The sequence below is a fragment of the Sciurus vulgaris genome (assembly GCF_902686455.1).
Source record: "Sciurus vulgaris genome assembly, chromosome: 3".
In the NCBI taxonomy this organism is placed as follows: Eukaryota; Metazoa; Chordata; class Mammalia; order Rodentia; family Sciuridae; genus Sciurus; species Sciurus vulgaris.
This window is the reverse complement of record NC_136463.1, coordinates 32,963,040-32,979,092: the sequence shown is the minus strand read 5'-3', so window position 1 is coordinate 32,979,092 and position 16,053 is coordinate 32,963,040. Positions and strand designations below refer to the sequence as shown.

The 16,053-nt window shown below is 46.0% G+C and overlaps 1 protein-coding gene across 4 annotated transcripts in view; it reads right to left on the bottom strand.

The window, feature by feature from the left end:
- Positions 1-5,475: 5,475 nt before the first annotated feature.
- ANKFN1 (ankyrin repeat and fibronectin type III domain containing 1) overlaps positions 5,476-16,053 on the bottom strand; it is a 564,723-nt gene continuing 554,145 nt past the window's right edge. For all 4 annotated transcript variants that reach the window (XM_079131399.1, XM_079131396.1, XM_079131397.1 and 1 more), the window contains one exon: positions 5,476-5,485. The gene's annotated coding sequence lies outside the window, so the exon portion shown is untranslated. The remainder of the gene's footprint in view (positions 5,486-16,053) is intronic.

Genomic DNA, 16,053 nt, shown 5'->3' with positions numbered 1-16,053 from the left:
CCCCTGCCCCCTCCACCCCAAGCATGTTATCTAAGGGAATCCGAAAATCCTATCAAAACAGGCTCCATCTATTGCTGAAGTCGTGGCAGAATACTCATGTGATAAATTTACGGGGTCACTGGAAGACCCTTTAATTTTCTGGGAAATGACAAGGCGTCTGTGGCCATGTTGTGTAAAATTTCCTCTTTCATACCCAGGTTACATGCCATGGACTATTTACTTGGAGTCTGAGGGTATATTTACCATTCAGGCAACATCACAAGCTGTCAAAGAAATCTACTCAGGGTAGGATGTGCTGGGTGTCTCGCCTTTCTAAAAATGACACTCGTACTCTTTATTTTATTTTATTTTATTTTTTTTAATAAATCCTCTTAGGCGCTATGTTCACAGTGCAAATAGCTCAGAAAGGACACTGGTAGCAAGTCAAAGTTTACGTGAGGGCAGACGGGTTGCGTGGAAACAAGACTTGACCCAGCCACTTTGCCAAAAGAGGAAGCTGCATATCCCTTGGGCTCCCTCTGCAGAGCACCACCAAAGCAGATCGCTGGGGATGGTGATATATTGAGTAGGCACCTCACCCCTTTGAAGGCGCTGTGTGTCATTCCCAGCAAACAACCGACAACCACACGGTATAGAGAAGTCCCCTCCAAAGTCAATAGCTGAAGGAATGCTTTGGGGAGAGATTGGGGAACATGTTTTTCCAAATTTAGAACCCACTCACATTTCGTGGGTTCTGACATTAATATGGAGCTTGAACATACAGTTCTGGCAAATTACAACTTCCTGATTCAAAACAAGACGCTGTCTAAGGGCGCCTGCGAGGGTGTCTTGCAAGTCCACCAGCTCTTACAAAACAGCCTGTTTGAGGATTCAAGTGTGAACGAACCAGGACCAGACTGATTCCATTTCCTTTGAAATCCCTGTGGCTTTTAGAATTAAGCAGCGGCAGGGTGGTAGCGGGGGTGTGGAGAGGAGGAAAGAGCGCTGGAAAAAGTGCATTTGAGGTTTTGCTGACCTGCAGACATTTGAAAATGACTATGTATTCTTCTACCAGGTCCTGATGTCCCTGAATCTTGCAGCCTTAGTTTTCAGTCTGATAAACAGTCAAGAAAATTTGTTGGAGGTCAGGTGGGCATCAGGCCACCTCCCTAGAAACAAGGACAGCCACCCTGGTGCTCTGGCTGGCTGTCTATATCGCAGGGCCTTAACCTCCAGGATTGCTCTGCCTCATACCTACTTCCTGGGAAGGGAACTATCTCCTGCCTTACAATAGTTTTGGTCCTGAACTTGAGACATCCACAGCCTTGAGGTTAGGGTTGAGGGACCTCATATCCCAGCTCCTACAATCTTCCTAAAATCTTGTGATCATGTCACGTCTAGGTTTAAGACTACTTTGTAGGGCTGGGATTGTGGCTTAGTGGTAGAGTGCTTGCCTAGCATGTGTGAGGCACTGGGTTTGATTCTCAGCACCGCATACAAAGAAATAAAGGTTCATCAACAGCTAATAAAAATATATAAAAAAAAAGACTGCTCTGTAGCTGCTCTGCTGCTACAGCTTGAAGTCTCTAGTCCTTGGCATGGCCTGCCTGATGTCCCATGGCTGAGACCCTCCTACTGGGGGTCTCCAGTTAGATAGAACACTGTTGTACCGCCTTGTGCAATAAGTCCTCTCTGACTCCCCTACCTTGTCATTTATTCTACTCTCTTCCTGCCTCCCCTCTTTATATGGGAGCCCTTCCCAGCGGTCCTTCTGTGAATGCTGGGCTAGGTCAGGTTCCTCCTTTGTACGCCACCCTGTGTGGATGTCCCGACCTCTGCACTGCTTCTGTTGGAGTGCTCACCACCCCCAGTGATGTAGTCCTCTCCTTACTTGTGGACCTAGTGTGAACCGTTATATCCAACAGATTCTGGGGACCACTGCTATTCTGGGGTTATCATCTATGGATCCCCAGCACCTAAGAGTACCTGGCATAAAGCTTGTGGGGCTCAGGGTATTCCTGTTGGATGGATGGGTGGATAACTGGATAGGTGGATGGGTGGATGGACAGATGGATGGAAGGGTAGATGGATGGGAGGAAGGATAGATGGAAGAATGAAGAGTGGTTGGAAGGATGAGTGAATGGAAGGGTGGATGGGAATTCTAAGACCTTGGTCATGATTTTCCCTCTGCCTCAGCTGCCTTCCCCATCCTGCCCTCTTCTTCGGCCGAATAACTTGTAGTTCCCTTCATCACACATCATGGGAGACAGAGGGAGGAGAACAAGCAAGGGCCTGGAGGCCAGAAGGAGCAAGGCCCAGCTGGGAAATGGCAAGAAGATGTGTGTGGTTGGAAAGGACATTTCGAGGGCGGGGGAAGAAGTAGGCAGTGCAGCTGGAGAATTTTAATCTGGGGTCAGACCACAGACTGACCCCAGGACTCCGTGCATCACTCTAAGCCTTTGGATTTTGTTCCGTGAGCAAAGGGAACTGGAGAAAGGTTTCATGCAGGGCAAGATCCTGGAACATTTGCCTTCCACGTCTCTGTCTATGTGGCTTTGTGAACAGATGCTTAGAACTGCCCTGCCAGCAACACCACAAGGCAGAGCAGAAAGCAGGCCAGCTGTGTCCGCAGGAAGAGCCCTGGCCCCGGATGCAGAAGACCTGGACTTATTGTGAAGCCTCTTTCTTTCAGTTGCAAGCTGAGGGACACTGGTAGCCATTTACCTGGTGCCTCAATTTCTCTGGCTCGGGCTTGGCCTCCTGATCTTGCTGCCTATGCAGTGACACAGGACCCCTTGCTTGCAGCAATGCTGCACTTGGCTTAATGCTCCGCTGTTGCTGTCTTGAAATTCTTGTTAATATTTGAACAAGAGCTCCATATTTCATTTTAGACCAGGCTCCACAAATTACCTTGCCAGTCCCGAATCCACCTGACAGGGATGTTGCGAGGATAAAATAATGTACAAGAAAAAATAAACCAGAGAAAGGTCTTTAAAATGATAAAGCACTACACAATTATGAAGTCTTACTGATTTACCCAAGGTTACATGACCACTGTAAATGTGTCAGGGTCTCTGTATGCTGAATGCAGAGACCCAGAGATGATCCGCTCCGTCACTGGTCAGGAGGAACTCTGTTGCTCAGTAAAGGGCAGAGCTGGAACTTGAATCCAAGCCTTCAAGTCCAGTGTTCTGTCTTCTACCATAAACGATTGCTAATGTCTGTCTGCTCACTGTTCTACAACAGCCTTGGAGGTTGGGGCAACTTTCCTATCTTTACAGTACCAGGAAAAGCATTCTGCACACACAAGACACCCAGTAAATGTTTGTTGAATGAATCTCCACCTTTTTTTTTTTTTTTTTTTTTTTGTGGTTCTAGGGATTGAACCTAGGGCCTTGTGCATGCAAGGCAAGCGCTCTACCAACTGAGCTATATTTCCTTATAGTCCCAGCCCAAATTGTCACCTTTGAGAGCCTGATAAGATTGGGTTCCCAGCATCCCTGCATACACCTCCTCTAATACTTTCTACTCTCAAACTTCTCAGCTCAGTGCACGGCCCTCAGTGGTCCCGCTCTGTCCTACTCTGTCCTTTTCTCCTGAGGAGCCCTCATCCTCCAGCGGTCCCTCTGGCTTCTTTCAGTCACTCACATCCACCTTGGCCCTGCCACCCCAGGGCTTGATTGGCACTTGCTGGTTCCTTCCGTGTGGAACACGGTTCTTCCCTCTTGTGAAGGCCTGCGTTCCCCTCAGCATATGGTTCACGTTGCATCCCAAGCTTGACTTCCTCAGGGAGGTTCATGCTGACCTTCCCAGCCAGGCCACCCTGCCCCCGATGGTCTCTCGAAGTCCTGCAGACCTCCTTGGTCTAGAATTCCTTGCAACTGCAACTTCGCATGGCTTGGTGGGGTTCCCTGTCTCCTGCATTAGCAGGACCCTGTGGGAGTCCCAGTAATGAGAGAAATGCCTGTCACACAATAGTTGTTCCACAAATATTTGTATGAACAATGATACGGTGTGGGCAGTGTCTGTGCATGGCTGCTCTCTCCATCACAATGAGAGATGCGCCTCCAAGTCCAAGACGGTGTGATTTTCTCATAACAATGAACATGTAATGGGGGTTCCTTGTATGTGCCTGTCCCCTGAGTACACCACGGCACGCCGTCCCCTGGGATGGAATTGTGTTGTCTCACTTTGTAGATGGCAGGGTTGAGACTCAGAGACATTAAATGGCATCCGCAAAGTCAGAGCTCTGGTAAGGAGCCATCTGAACTTGCGGCCAGCACTGGCTAACCCTAAAATCTGGGCTTCTCTTGTGGCTCTTTTTTACCACCCCCTGTTGTTCTTTCCCCCCCTCCCCAAAGAGCCACGTTGGTCTCTCTAGCACAAGATGTGCAGGCACCTTTCGCAGGGTCTGAGCTGCACACAGGTCAGCTCTGACACAGCAGGTCCAACACTGGTTAAGAGGGTCCAGGCACAGGGACACTGGCTTCTTTCCATTGCTGGTTTACTCTGTATGTGTCAGGTTTCCTCTGAGGGCCTCAGAGTTTCCAACCATAAATATGGAATCCAACCCCACCACCCGTACAGTTCTACCTGCCGTTCATTCTGAGGTAAGTCCCACTGGGTCTGTGTAGTTCTCTGGGACTCCAGCCTTCCTCATACCCCGGCTGCTCTGCCCTCCTTTCTGTCCCTTAAACTAAGCTTCTCAGTGCCCCCGGGCCTTGGCCCTCTGCCTGCATATCCCATCCTGATTTTCAGGGGGTAGGCAGACTCCTGTCATGTAGTTTCAGCTGAAGCGTCACTGAGAGAACTTTCCTGTCCACCTGAGCAAACGCTGAGTCCTGCTCCAGTCTCTGTCATCAAGGCCTGGTAAATTTCCTTCACGGCACTCATCAACATTCGAAATTATGTTTAGAAAACTTATATGATTTAAATAAATTAAAAATCTTTCCATTGATAATGAAGGTAAGCATTCTATCATCTGTCTGTCTCTCTCCATCATCAATCACCGTGAATGGAGCCTGGGTCTCCCATCACCAGAATACGAGGCCTGCATGGGAGTGTGGTGGTAGCTGCTTTATTTGTTGCTGAGTTTTAAGTTTTTTTTTTTTGTACTGAGGATTGAACTCAGGGGCACTCAACCCCTGAGCCACATCCCCAGCCCTATTTCGTATTTTATTAGAGACAGGGTCTCTCTCAGTTGCTGAAGGCCTCACTGAATGGCTGAGGCTGGCTTTGAACTCTAGATCCTCCTGCCTCAGCCTCCTGAGTCGCTGGGATTACAGTTGTGTGCCACGGTGCCCGGTGAGTTTTAAGTTTTGGGGGAAGAGCGCGGTGAGCATTTGTTGGATGTGTTGACTGAGGAACGAATGGACACCTGGGAGTGGATACGTCTGTACTCAAAAGTTCTGAGGATAAGAATCAAGCAGGGAGCGAAGGTCAGGCAAGGTCAGGGCCACTGTGACCATCCATCATCAGGACCCAGCACCAACATCACAGCCAATTCCTGGAGCAATGTGAGGGCCCAGTAAACATCCATTAAATGCGTGAACTCATTTAACCACGTAGGCTTGCGGCCGCTGCCCTTGGTGACTAGTGTGCTTGCACGCCCAGGAAGAATCAGCCTGGAGAGGCTCAGATGGAAGGGCTCCCTCGTGCCCCAACGCTTCCACCCCTTCTCCCTTCTTGGAACCAGGGTATGTCAGTGTCCAGCTGCTGGGCTACGCAACCTGTGGGCATCCGACCATGTCACCTAGGGAGTTTGTATTCAAATTTTGGGGGATCGTTTCCAGAGCTCTCAAACACTCTGCTGATTGAAAATCTAAAGCTCCCCAGGAACTCTGAGGGTTCAGATTTGATATTTAAAGAAAAAAGGTGCTTTAACACAAAGAAAACGCCCTCCCTGGGCCCACCCTCGCCCGCCACGCCCCACCCGGGTTCCCACCTCCCACTACCCATTTGGTGCTTTAGAGTTGCTCAGGGAGAGGAGAGAAATGCATTTTATCTCACATCCTACGGCCATCCGTCGCAAAGCTGGAGAAACCCCACATATTAAAAATAGGCAAATGGCTTCCAGGCTGAGACTATTTCTTATTCGGTGTTTGAAAAACTCTGGCGCCTGCTACCCAGCCAGTCCCTCTCTGGAAAGTGAAATGAAGGAGAGAAACTAGAAGGTTGTGTTGTGGCCCCGTCGCCTTCACATGCCTGGGAGCAATCGAGGCAGAATTGAGTATTTACTGCCCTCCTCCATTTTCTGGACCCGATTTTCCACCCAGAAAGGGGAAAAAAATCTGGTTCTTTGGCTGGAAGTGCCCCCTGGGGTGGGAGGAAGAGGCTTGAGGGTTTATCAATGCCCTCTGCCACCCCCACCCCCCAGGGCTGGGCCTCCATCCACTGCCCCAAAGAAAGGTAATCTAAACTCCTGGAGCGAAGGCCATTTCACAGTCTCTCTAGGAGTCCTCTTTCATGGTCCAATAAGCCCTTACAGTCAGGAAGTCGTTTCTGGGTCTGACCTAAGGCTCTTGTGCTGCATTAAACCGTGTTGATCTTAAAGTGTTGGGGTTTCCTGGATGACACCTATCTCAGGCTTTCCTGGGGCCCAGGAAGGCAAATGAGCTGCCTTTAAAGGCACATTTGAGAGGGAATCTGTCTTCCCCTGTCTAATAGCTGGAACATTCCTGCTGCTGGAGCCTTTGATGATTTCCTTGCTTGCCAAGGATGCTTGCCCCCCAGCAGGGAGGCTGCTGGAGTTCCGCAGCATGGCCGGGATGGTCTCTGAGGCCAGGTTCAGCTGAGGCTCGCTGTGCTACATCCCAAACGTTAACCCTCCTCGGGGCCGGTGCTGAGAGTGGGCTTCATTTTGTTTTTTAATTGCTTTACAAACCCACCAGGCTCCTTCTCATGTCTCACGCGGCTCTTCAGTTCACCCCAGCTGGAGAGAGATCTCGGATGAGAGACTCTGCCTCCAGGCTGTGCTCAGTGGGACATCGGAGACCCAAGATATACCCCCATTCCCACCACTCTGACCACCGTTGGTTATGCTTTCCAGTTTGGAATGAAACTCTTGATCCTGAAAGCCCTGGCTCTGAAGTGGACAGGCCATACCTACCTGTGAATGGAGGGATGGCCAGATAATGGGATTGCGCATTGCCGCGTACCAGACTAGCCATGTGTGCATTTTGGGTTTCCAGTTGCTTCCCTGTTTAGCCGTGGGTTTTCTGCCTCCCGCTAACCGAGATTGCAAAGCACATTTAGTAAGTAGAGGGAATGCCAGTAACTCCGGACAGGAGAGACCCAGCTGGGAATCCGGGAAAGAGTTTGACCAAATTTTGGCTTCGGCACTGGGCCACGAAGCAGACCAGGTCACAGGCTGAGGAGACAAAACGGCCTCTTGTATTGGTGGTGTCAGCTCCAAGGTGCTTTTACAGTTCCACCTTGGGGATCCAGTAAGCTGTCCTGTTTTCCTTTCCCTAAGCTCCTACTTCTACCTCAAGCCCCACAGGCCAAATTGAGGAGAGTGGTGTTGAATTCAAGTAGCTCTGAACCCAGAGGACAGCTTGCTTTCCTGGAATTCCTAATGAGGGATACACTAGAAATACTCTGTCTGCCTCTCTCTGTTCTCCTCTGACAGCAGCCTGCAGAGCTTCAAAGCCTGGCTTCTAGAACAAAATATAATGATCTAAACTACTGGCCCGGGGGGTCGACACTGTTTTACACAGGCCATGAATAAGCAATGAATTTAGAAATGGATTATCGCAGGAACCAAATCTCACTCCATATGGTAAAAGAGAATTTCAACACAAGGAGCCTCTCTCTTCAACACTCTCTTATTAACAACACAGCTCTCCTTCTGTGGCTTTGCCCTGTCTCTCCAGATCAGAGGGGCCAAGACAGCCTCTTGCTCATAGAGCCCGTGGGCTGCAGTGGAGCACCCTCCCCTAAACTCAAATGGGAACACCTGGGATCTCAGCTCCCCCACACACTAAACAAACAAACAAACAACAACAACAACAAAACCCAAGCCAAACCAAACAAAAAAAAACAAGGTCCTACCTTGGCCTTCAGCTCTCGGACCAAACACCACCCCCAAATCACCAGAGTACAGACAAGGAAACAGGCAAATGAAAAGGTCAAGAAACCGCTGAAATAATGCATTTCCCTCCAGTTAAAGAGGAGAATTAATTTCGATTCCCATCAGTTTTCTGCAACTTGAAAGACAAACTAAAATAGAGTTGGATCAATCCTGAGTTTCTTTCTCTCAGAAGTTGCTTTAAACACCTTCCGTCTGTTCAGCACCCTAACTTCCTTTCTCTCCCAGGAAACAGGAAGCTGCCTTTGGGATAGGGTATCTTCCAGTTGGAGGTCCACATGAGCTCTCACAGCCCTTTTTTTTTTAACCCCAAGGTCATTATTTGAGTTCTCGGGCCTGTGGGAAGTTGTATTTACCGTAGGACGTTTCCTCCATCTGAATTTTACCCTGCTTATTTTGTGTGATGCTCCATAGGAAAGAAGATAACTCCTCTAACAAACCAACATAACATCTTTTTGTGGTACACCTCGTTATATTTTTCTGCCTTGGGCACCAGGAGACTCTGTGGAACTTTTTATTTTTGATCGATTTTATTAGTTTTCCTTAGTTTAAGCTGTTTGATTCTGACCTCCACCCATCTGCAGCTCCCCTGTGGGCAGGGAGAATCTGGTGCATCCTTTCAGCTGAACAAAAGGACTCCCAGAAAAATTAAGGGTGTGAATTTGGAGAGAGAGAGAGAGAGAGAGGGAGAGAGAGAGAGAGAGAGAGAGAGAGAGAAATCTCCAAAGGAATTGTGGATACGGCTGCAGTGCATGGAGTTGAATGGAACCAGATTCACAGAAAATCAACAGAATTTTTGAGAGAGCTCATTGTCAGAACTTCCACCAGACTGATCTAAAAGAAAATGAGGCTGCTTGAGTTTGGCATCCTAGCTGCTCCGGAGGCCAACATAGGAGGATTGCAAGTACAAGGCCTCCCTCAGCAGCTTAGTGAGACCTGTCTCAAAGGAAACAACAACAACCCCCCCCCCCCAAAAAAAAAGACCTAAAAACCCCCAAAAAGTAAAGAAAATGAGGCTTTTGGGCATGTAGACATATTCCTGGGTCCCCACCTTTCTGCAGGCAGGACGTGGATGCCATTGTTATCTTCTCCATGTGCTCTTCCAAAGTGGCCGAGGCTGATGGGAAGGAAAGACTTCCCAGAGGGCAGAGCCAAGAGCCCTGGGAAGAGCGATGGGGGAGCTACTCTCAGAGTGCAGCACAGGGACCACCTCAGGGACAGCCTCCACTCCCAGGTTAGGGACCTGGAAAAATCTCCAGCAGGTCAAAACTGCTGCCAACCAGCAAGTCAGCGAGTGCGGCTTGCTTCCTGTTCTTTCCCCTTTTCAAATAGGAGTGTTTTTGCAGCGATCTGTCCATATGCCAACATTGCCCGGCATAGATGAGAAAACAACTTGTCTTTTCAACTTAAAGTCCTTATCCAATCAAGAAAAGCATCAGCAAGGCCTGATGCAGATCATGGCATCCTGGATTTGTAGCTCAGCACAGGATTGGATAAGATCTTTGGTGTGTCTTGGGGATGGAGTGAGTGGATTTTTTTTTTTTTTTGGTGCTGGGGAATGAACCCAGGGCCTTCTGCATGCGAGTAAGCACTCTACCAACTGAGCTAAGTGAGTGGATTTTGCATGTGGGAAATGAGTAGATATTTGTGACCATAAAGGCAGACAAATGGGCATTATTAGTAGATATTCACTCCTTCCCCTTCCTATCCTTCTCCATGGGGCAAGTAGATTCCCTGCCCTTGACTTGGTGCTTCTCCATTTTACTCGATTTGGCCAATGAGATGTTAATGGACATGACGCAGGAGTTGAAATGTGCTTGTGCTGCTGAGCCTGCATCTCTTATTTCTGCCATTGTCATGGGAAAAATATGATACCCAGCAGAATACCCAGCAGAATACACAGAATACCCAGCAGAATACCCAGAATACCCAGCAGAATACCCTGAATACCCAGCAGAATACCCAGCAGAATGAGTCATGTGGAACCAAGCTGCCCCAGGTGACCTGGAGACCTATAGCCTGAACCAAAACCACCCATCTGGCCCTCGGGCATATGGGTAAGAAGTATTTCTTGTCCCAGGACACTCATGGTTGTGTGTTATGCGGTACTAGCTGACTGAGACAACCTACAAGAGCAACTGAGAGTCCCAGGGTTTCCTAAAAGAAATAGACAAAAAAAAAAAAAAAAAAAAAAATTCCTGAAAAATTGGGTGGGGCCAGTGACAACAGAAAGGAGAAATGGTCAGTTTTTGAGATTGAGTGAAGAAAGCCCTTAACTGCCTGGAAAACAGCATAGCAAATGGATCCTGGGAAAGGTCGAGGCTATACAGGAGGGAGCATGACTGAAAGCCTCCTAGACCAGTCAAAGGAAAGGAATAAAGAGTCAATTGAGGGCTGGGGAGGTAGCTCAGTTGGTAGAGTGCTTGCCTCATAAGCATGAGGTCCTGGGTTCAATCCCTAGCACTCCCCCCAAAAAAGGAGTGGGTTGAGGTTGTGTGTGAGGTGAATTGGTTTATAGATTAAGGTTCCCAGGAATTCTCAGTGTATGTGTACATACTTTATGTTTATTATACAGTAATTTTCTGATAATTAAACTTCTTAATATAACTTTGTGGTAAGAGTGCTTTTCCCACATTCCAGAGGTTACCAGGAGTCTGATTTTTCTTTTTCTTTTTTTTTCCTGAATCTTGTTGTATTGAATGTATTTTTAGAAGGAGGTAAAGTAAAAATAAACAGATGAACCAAGAGTGCTAGAAAAGGGGGTTGGGTGGGAAAGAAAAATGCCATTCAGAAAGAGACCGAGAAACTAATGCAAAAAAACCAATGCAAAAAAAAAAATTATTGTTTCAGACAAGGGTCATAAACTCAAATACCTAAGATGCCACACGGGTAACATAAATATCTAAAGCAGGCCAGGTTGGGAGTGTGGTGATATGGAGAGTTTGTGCCCCGTCCAAGGAGGGTGGCTTTGACCTGGCTTCCAATGGTTGCTATGTGGGAATGGGTCTAGTGTTTAATCTTCCAGGGAAACAGGGCTGCCCCGCGTGCGCTTGTGCAGGTTGTACACTGCACAAGAGTGCTCAGGTGAGGAGTGTGGTTCCAGAGCTTGCTAGCTCTGTGATCTTGGTCAAGTTTTCATTTTGCTGATTTTTTAATTTCCTCTGCAGTGAAATGGGAATTTGAATTCTGGTATTCCTTGCCTCCCAGAGAGAGGGGAAGGCTAAAATACAGTCCAAGCTCCACTAATCAAGCCCTGGGCCAGGTCACAGGACGTGGGGAGCAGAGGTAAAAACTTCAGCACCCACTGGCCCCCTTCAGCCTACCTTCGTATAGCAGGAAATTCTCCAGGGTGGTCCCAGCATGGAGGGTCCCATGATGGAAGAGGGGTAATGAACTCCTCCTGCCCAGGCACAGGGGCCTTCTGAGGCTCAGCCAGTTAGAGGCTCTTTCTCAGGTCCTGGAATTTAGTGTGACAAAAGCACAGAGGTGGGCAGATGACGTGGGGTGGCATCAGCAGGGTTTTGGTAGGTTTGGCCACAGCTGCAGAATTTTGGAAAACACTGAGCTGCTGATTTAACCAGTGGGGCTCTGAGCGCCCGCTCTGGACTAGGACATTCCCAGCACAGGAAGGGGGCCGGGAGGAGACCCACCCATTCCCAATAACCTCCACACCTTCCTGGGTTTCTTCATGAAGTGCTCCTAAGATGTGTATTTCACGGTACAGAGTGGCGCGAAGCTCCCAGTTCTAGAAGGTTTGTGTTTGGTTCTCGTTCTGTTAGAGTGGTTCCAGGGCTGGCTAGCTCTGGGATCTTGGTCAAGTTTTCATTTCGCTGATTTTCAGTTTACTCTGCTGTGAAATGGGAATTTGAGTTCTGGGACTCCTGGCCTCCCAGGGATAGGGGAAGGACCAAATCCAAGAAGAAAATGCATGGGAAAGCACTTTGCAAGCTCTAACACACCATGTAAACAGGAGGTATCATTATACCTCTGTGGAGACAGGAGAATTCATGTTGCTGATGCTTTAACCAGAGTTGGAGGGAATCTGGCGCAGAGCGAGACCATTTGATTATTTTCAAAACGCTGAAAAAAGAACTTTGCAATCTATTGCTACCCACCCCTCTCTTGGTGCTGCAAACCTGTGCTTTGCAAATAATAAATATTTTGTTTAATTGCACCTTAACACTATTTTATTTGCCCCTCGCGGTAGTCTTATGTGGTAAGGATTATTATTCCTGTGTGCTGATGAGAAAACTAAGGCTCAGGGGTCCTGAGGTCATGCAACTGATAAGGAGCACAACTTGGGAGGGAATCCAGATCTTCTGCTTCTAATTCACAGAGGCTGCTGAACAGAGCCTCCTGGGACCATGGGAGGGCAACTGGCAGCTCAACAGCACTATTGACGGTGGTCAAGACTATGAAGTGCTAGGGCTTGGGAGGCATCACTAAAGGTCTGGTGAGAGGAGGAGACCCAGCCTAGCAGTCTCTCTTTCCTAGAAACAGCAGCTTCAGGCCCCAACTTTAGGGAAACTGCAACTTTTGATACAAAGCTGCCCCTCCCATGGAAGAAAGGGCATGTGATCTAATCTAGACAGCCTACACCTTTGGATCTTGAGGGGATCACTCACGGGGATGGCAAGAAGCTGCAGCTGGGTCATCCCAAGGCTGAGCCCTGCAGCTGTGGTCCTCAAGCACCAGGCGCTGGGAAGGACTGGTCAAAACAGATTGCTGGGCTCATCTCCAGAGCACCCGGTTCCGTGGCTCTGAGGTGGGGCCTGAGAATTTGCATTTCTGGGTGCTGCTGCTGCTGTAAAGTTATTTGACTGTCTGGAGACATGTTGGATTGTCATAGTTGGAGGGCTGCTTCTTGCATGTAGGGACTAGAGGTCAGAAATGAGGCTAAATGTCACAAAGCCCAGGTCAGCCCCAGTAACAAAAAATCATCCTGCACACCTGTAATCCCAGCAACTCAGGAGGCTGAGAGGAAGACTGCAAGTTCAAGCCAGCCTTAGTGACTTAGCAAGGCCCTGTCTCAAAATAAAAAATAAAAAGGGTTGGGATGTAGCTCAGTGTTTAAGTGCCCCTGAGTCCAATCCCCAATACCAAAAAAAAAAAAAAAAAAAAAAAAAGAGAGAGATCATTCCTCTCCAAGTCTTAATAGTGTCGTTTGAGAAACCCTGTTCTAGAGGAGTGGTCTATGTGCACAGATGCTGTGTTCCAGAATACCCAGTCCCAGCCTCTCTCCACACTACGCCATGGGATCTGTGGGTGACCTCAGTATCCTTCCGAAGCATCCCCTATCTTTTATTTAGTCAGAGTCAGTTGCTGTTAGCTGCAATTCCCGGAGAGGGAGTATACTCCTGTAATCCCAGCCTCTCAGGAGGCTGAGGCAGGAAGGTCATGAGTTCAAAGATAGCCTCAGCAATTTAGTGAGGCCCTAAGCGACTCAGTGAAACCCTGTCTCTAAATAAAATATAAAAAGGGCTGGGGATGTGGCTCAGAGGTTAAGCCTACCTGGGTTCAATCCCCTGTACCAAAAAAAAAAAAAAAAAAAGATCTGGTAGAGATGAAGACCAAGTCAGGCGGATGCCAAGGAGGAGCTCTACTGGTTTCTGGGTAAGAATGGCATTTAAGTCACATGCCTTCTCGTCCTTTCTCTGTGACTCACTTCTTTTTTGGCTTCTCTCTCTGATTCCATTTTAAAATATTGCTTAACCTCTCCCCTATAATAATTTCCTTCTTTTCATTTTTTATTTGTTATTGATAACGCCATAATAGATCAGGTACAATGCTCATTCACACTACCCTGTAAGAGTTTTCCTAAGGTTTGTATGTCAGGATGGGATTGCTGGGGGTTGCTGTTTGGGTATCTTTGGTTTTACTGAATACATTGTTCTCCAAATGGTTACATCAACAGTTACTATTCATCTTTTCCTTTTTGGATTATTCTTTTTCATTCTGTTTAAAGAATTCTTCCATTTGCCAATATAATAGAAATATTCTTCTTTATTTTCTTTAAAAATATATTTTTTTCAAATTAGTCTTTAATCCATCTGAAATTTATTATTATTTGTAGACTGGGTTTGGTCTCATTTTAGTTTTTCCATATGTATGGCTAATTAGCCCAGCATCAATTATTGGACAACCCATTTTCTCTCCACTGATCTGTAAGGTCACCTTACAGATGTGTTTAGTTTCCATTTATTTGTGAGTCTGTTTCTGGGTTTCCCATTCTGTTCTATTGATTTGTTTGTGTACCAAATTTATACTATATCGTGATTTTGAAAGTATGAAGTATCTTTCCTTCTTATTTTTTTATTTCAAAATTACCTTGGCTAATTACTATGTATATATCTTATCTATATGATCAGTGTATCAAATTTCGTGAAACATTTCATTGAAATTTTGATTTGATATGTTGAATGTGTAGATTAAGTCAGGAAAAATATCTTTAGATTACTGTTGCCTTATTCTAAGATGAGAATAGGGAACTGATGAAGCATCTAATACTTGAGAAATATTTATAGTGAGTGAGTAAAGGGGAAGGGAGGGAGAAAGAGGGAAAGAGAGAGGGAGAAGAAGAAAAAGAGGAGGAGGAGGAAGTGGAGAAGAGAGAGGAGAGGATGAGAGAAGGGAAGAGAGATTGAGAAATGAATGTCTCTAGAAGATACAATTTAGAGATCAGAAAATAATGAAAACTTTTTCTAATTACATAATATTCTCAGAGATTTAAGAAGGTATTACGACATGAAAACTCAGCATAACAAATAGGTAACAATTATAGAATAAGATAAAGATCCTAGAGATTAAAAGTATCAGTAATATGAAAAAAATCAAATGGATATCCTGGATCATGACAAGACGGTATCCCAGAGAGCAGATAAAGAGGAGACTATGAGACATGAAATAAGACAGGTAAAGGATTAATCCTAGATGTACTACACCCACTTTATGGGAGTTCCAGAAAGAGAATAAAGGAAATAGAAAGAAAGAATTTATAAATGAAATAATGTTTAGAAATGGCCAGGAATGAATGAATTTATAGATTGAAAGGTGAAGCTAAAAAAAAAAAAGATCACAATGAGCTTTTCAAAATGAGAAGATCCAGAAGAAAGATGGAAGAACAAAAGAGAGCAAAGGGTGGGGGGCAGGGGAGAGGGAGAGAGAGGGAGAGAGATATTATCTATACAGAATTAAGAATCAGTTTTCTTCCCAGCAGTACTGGATGCTAGAGTACTTATGAAGTGAGTGATTTCAGAGTTCTGAGGAAAAAATAATTTTCAACCAAATTTTCTGTGTTCAGAAAAGTTATCAATTAGCAGAGATATTTTCAAAAGATATGAGGATTTACAGAAGGTATTTCTCACAAATTCTTTCTTAGGAAGTCATTTGAGAATATATTCCAGTAAAAATGAGAGAGAAAACCAAGAAAGGAGAAGTCGTACCCTCAGAATACCATAGGTCTAACCTAGCAGAGAACATTTGGAGAGTTTTCAGGAGTACTAGAAAGGAATAATGCAGGAAAGATGGTTTGGAAGTTGGGCAAGGTGGTGAGACATATTGGTAAGGATATTTCCTGCAGGAGAAAAAAAAAAAGTCTCAGCTGAATACTTTGCAGGGTGAAGAGTTTGGGGTGGGGAGGGAAGAGGTTTTAATACAGATTAATAGTACAAGAAAAAAAAAAAGCAATTATAAATTCCAAGAAAATCATACAGCTTAGAATAAAGGAGGCACCATCATTATGCATTATTTAAAAATATGATTGACAGTAATAATATTTATTTTCAAATTTTAGAATCTTTCTATAGATGAAGAATTGAAGACTTAATTATGTTTGACACACAGTCGGGTGTAAATGTTATCAGTCTTGACAATATGAATAGATAGATGTTAAAAGTAGGGAAATGGGTTAGAGGGAAGAATTAGGAAGAGATGAAGCCTAGAATTTTTATGAAGTGGAAAGTTAAGATATACTAACAATAGTTGAA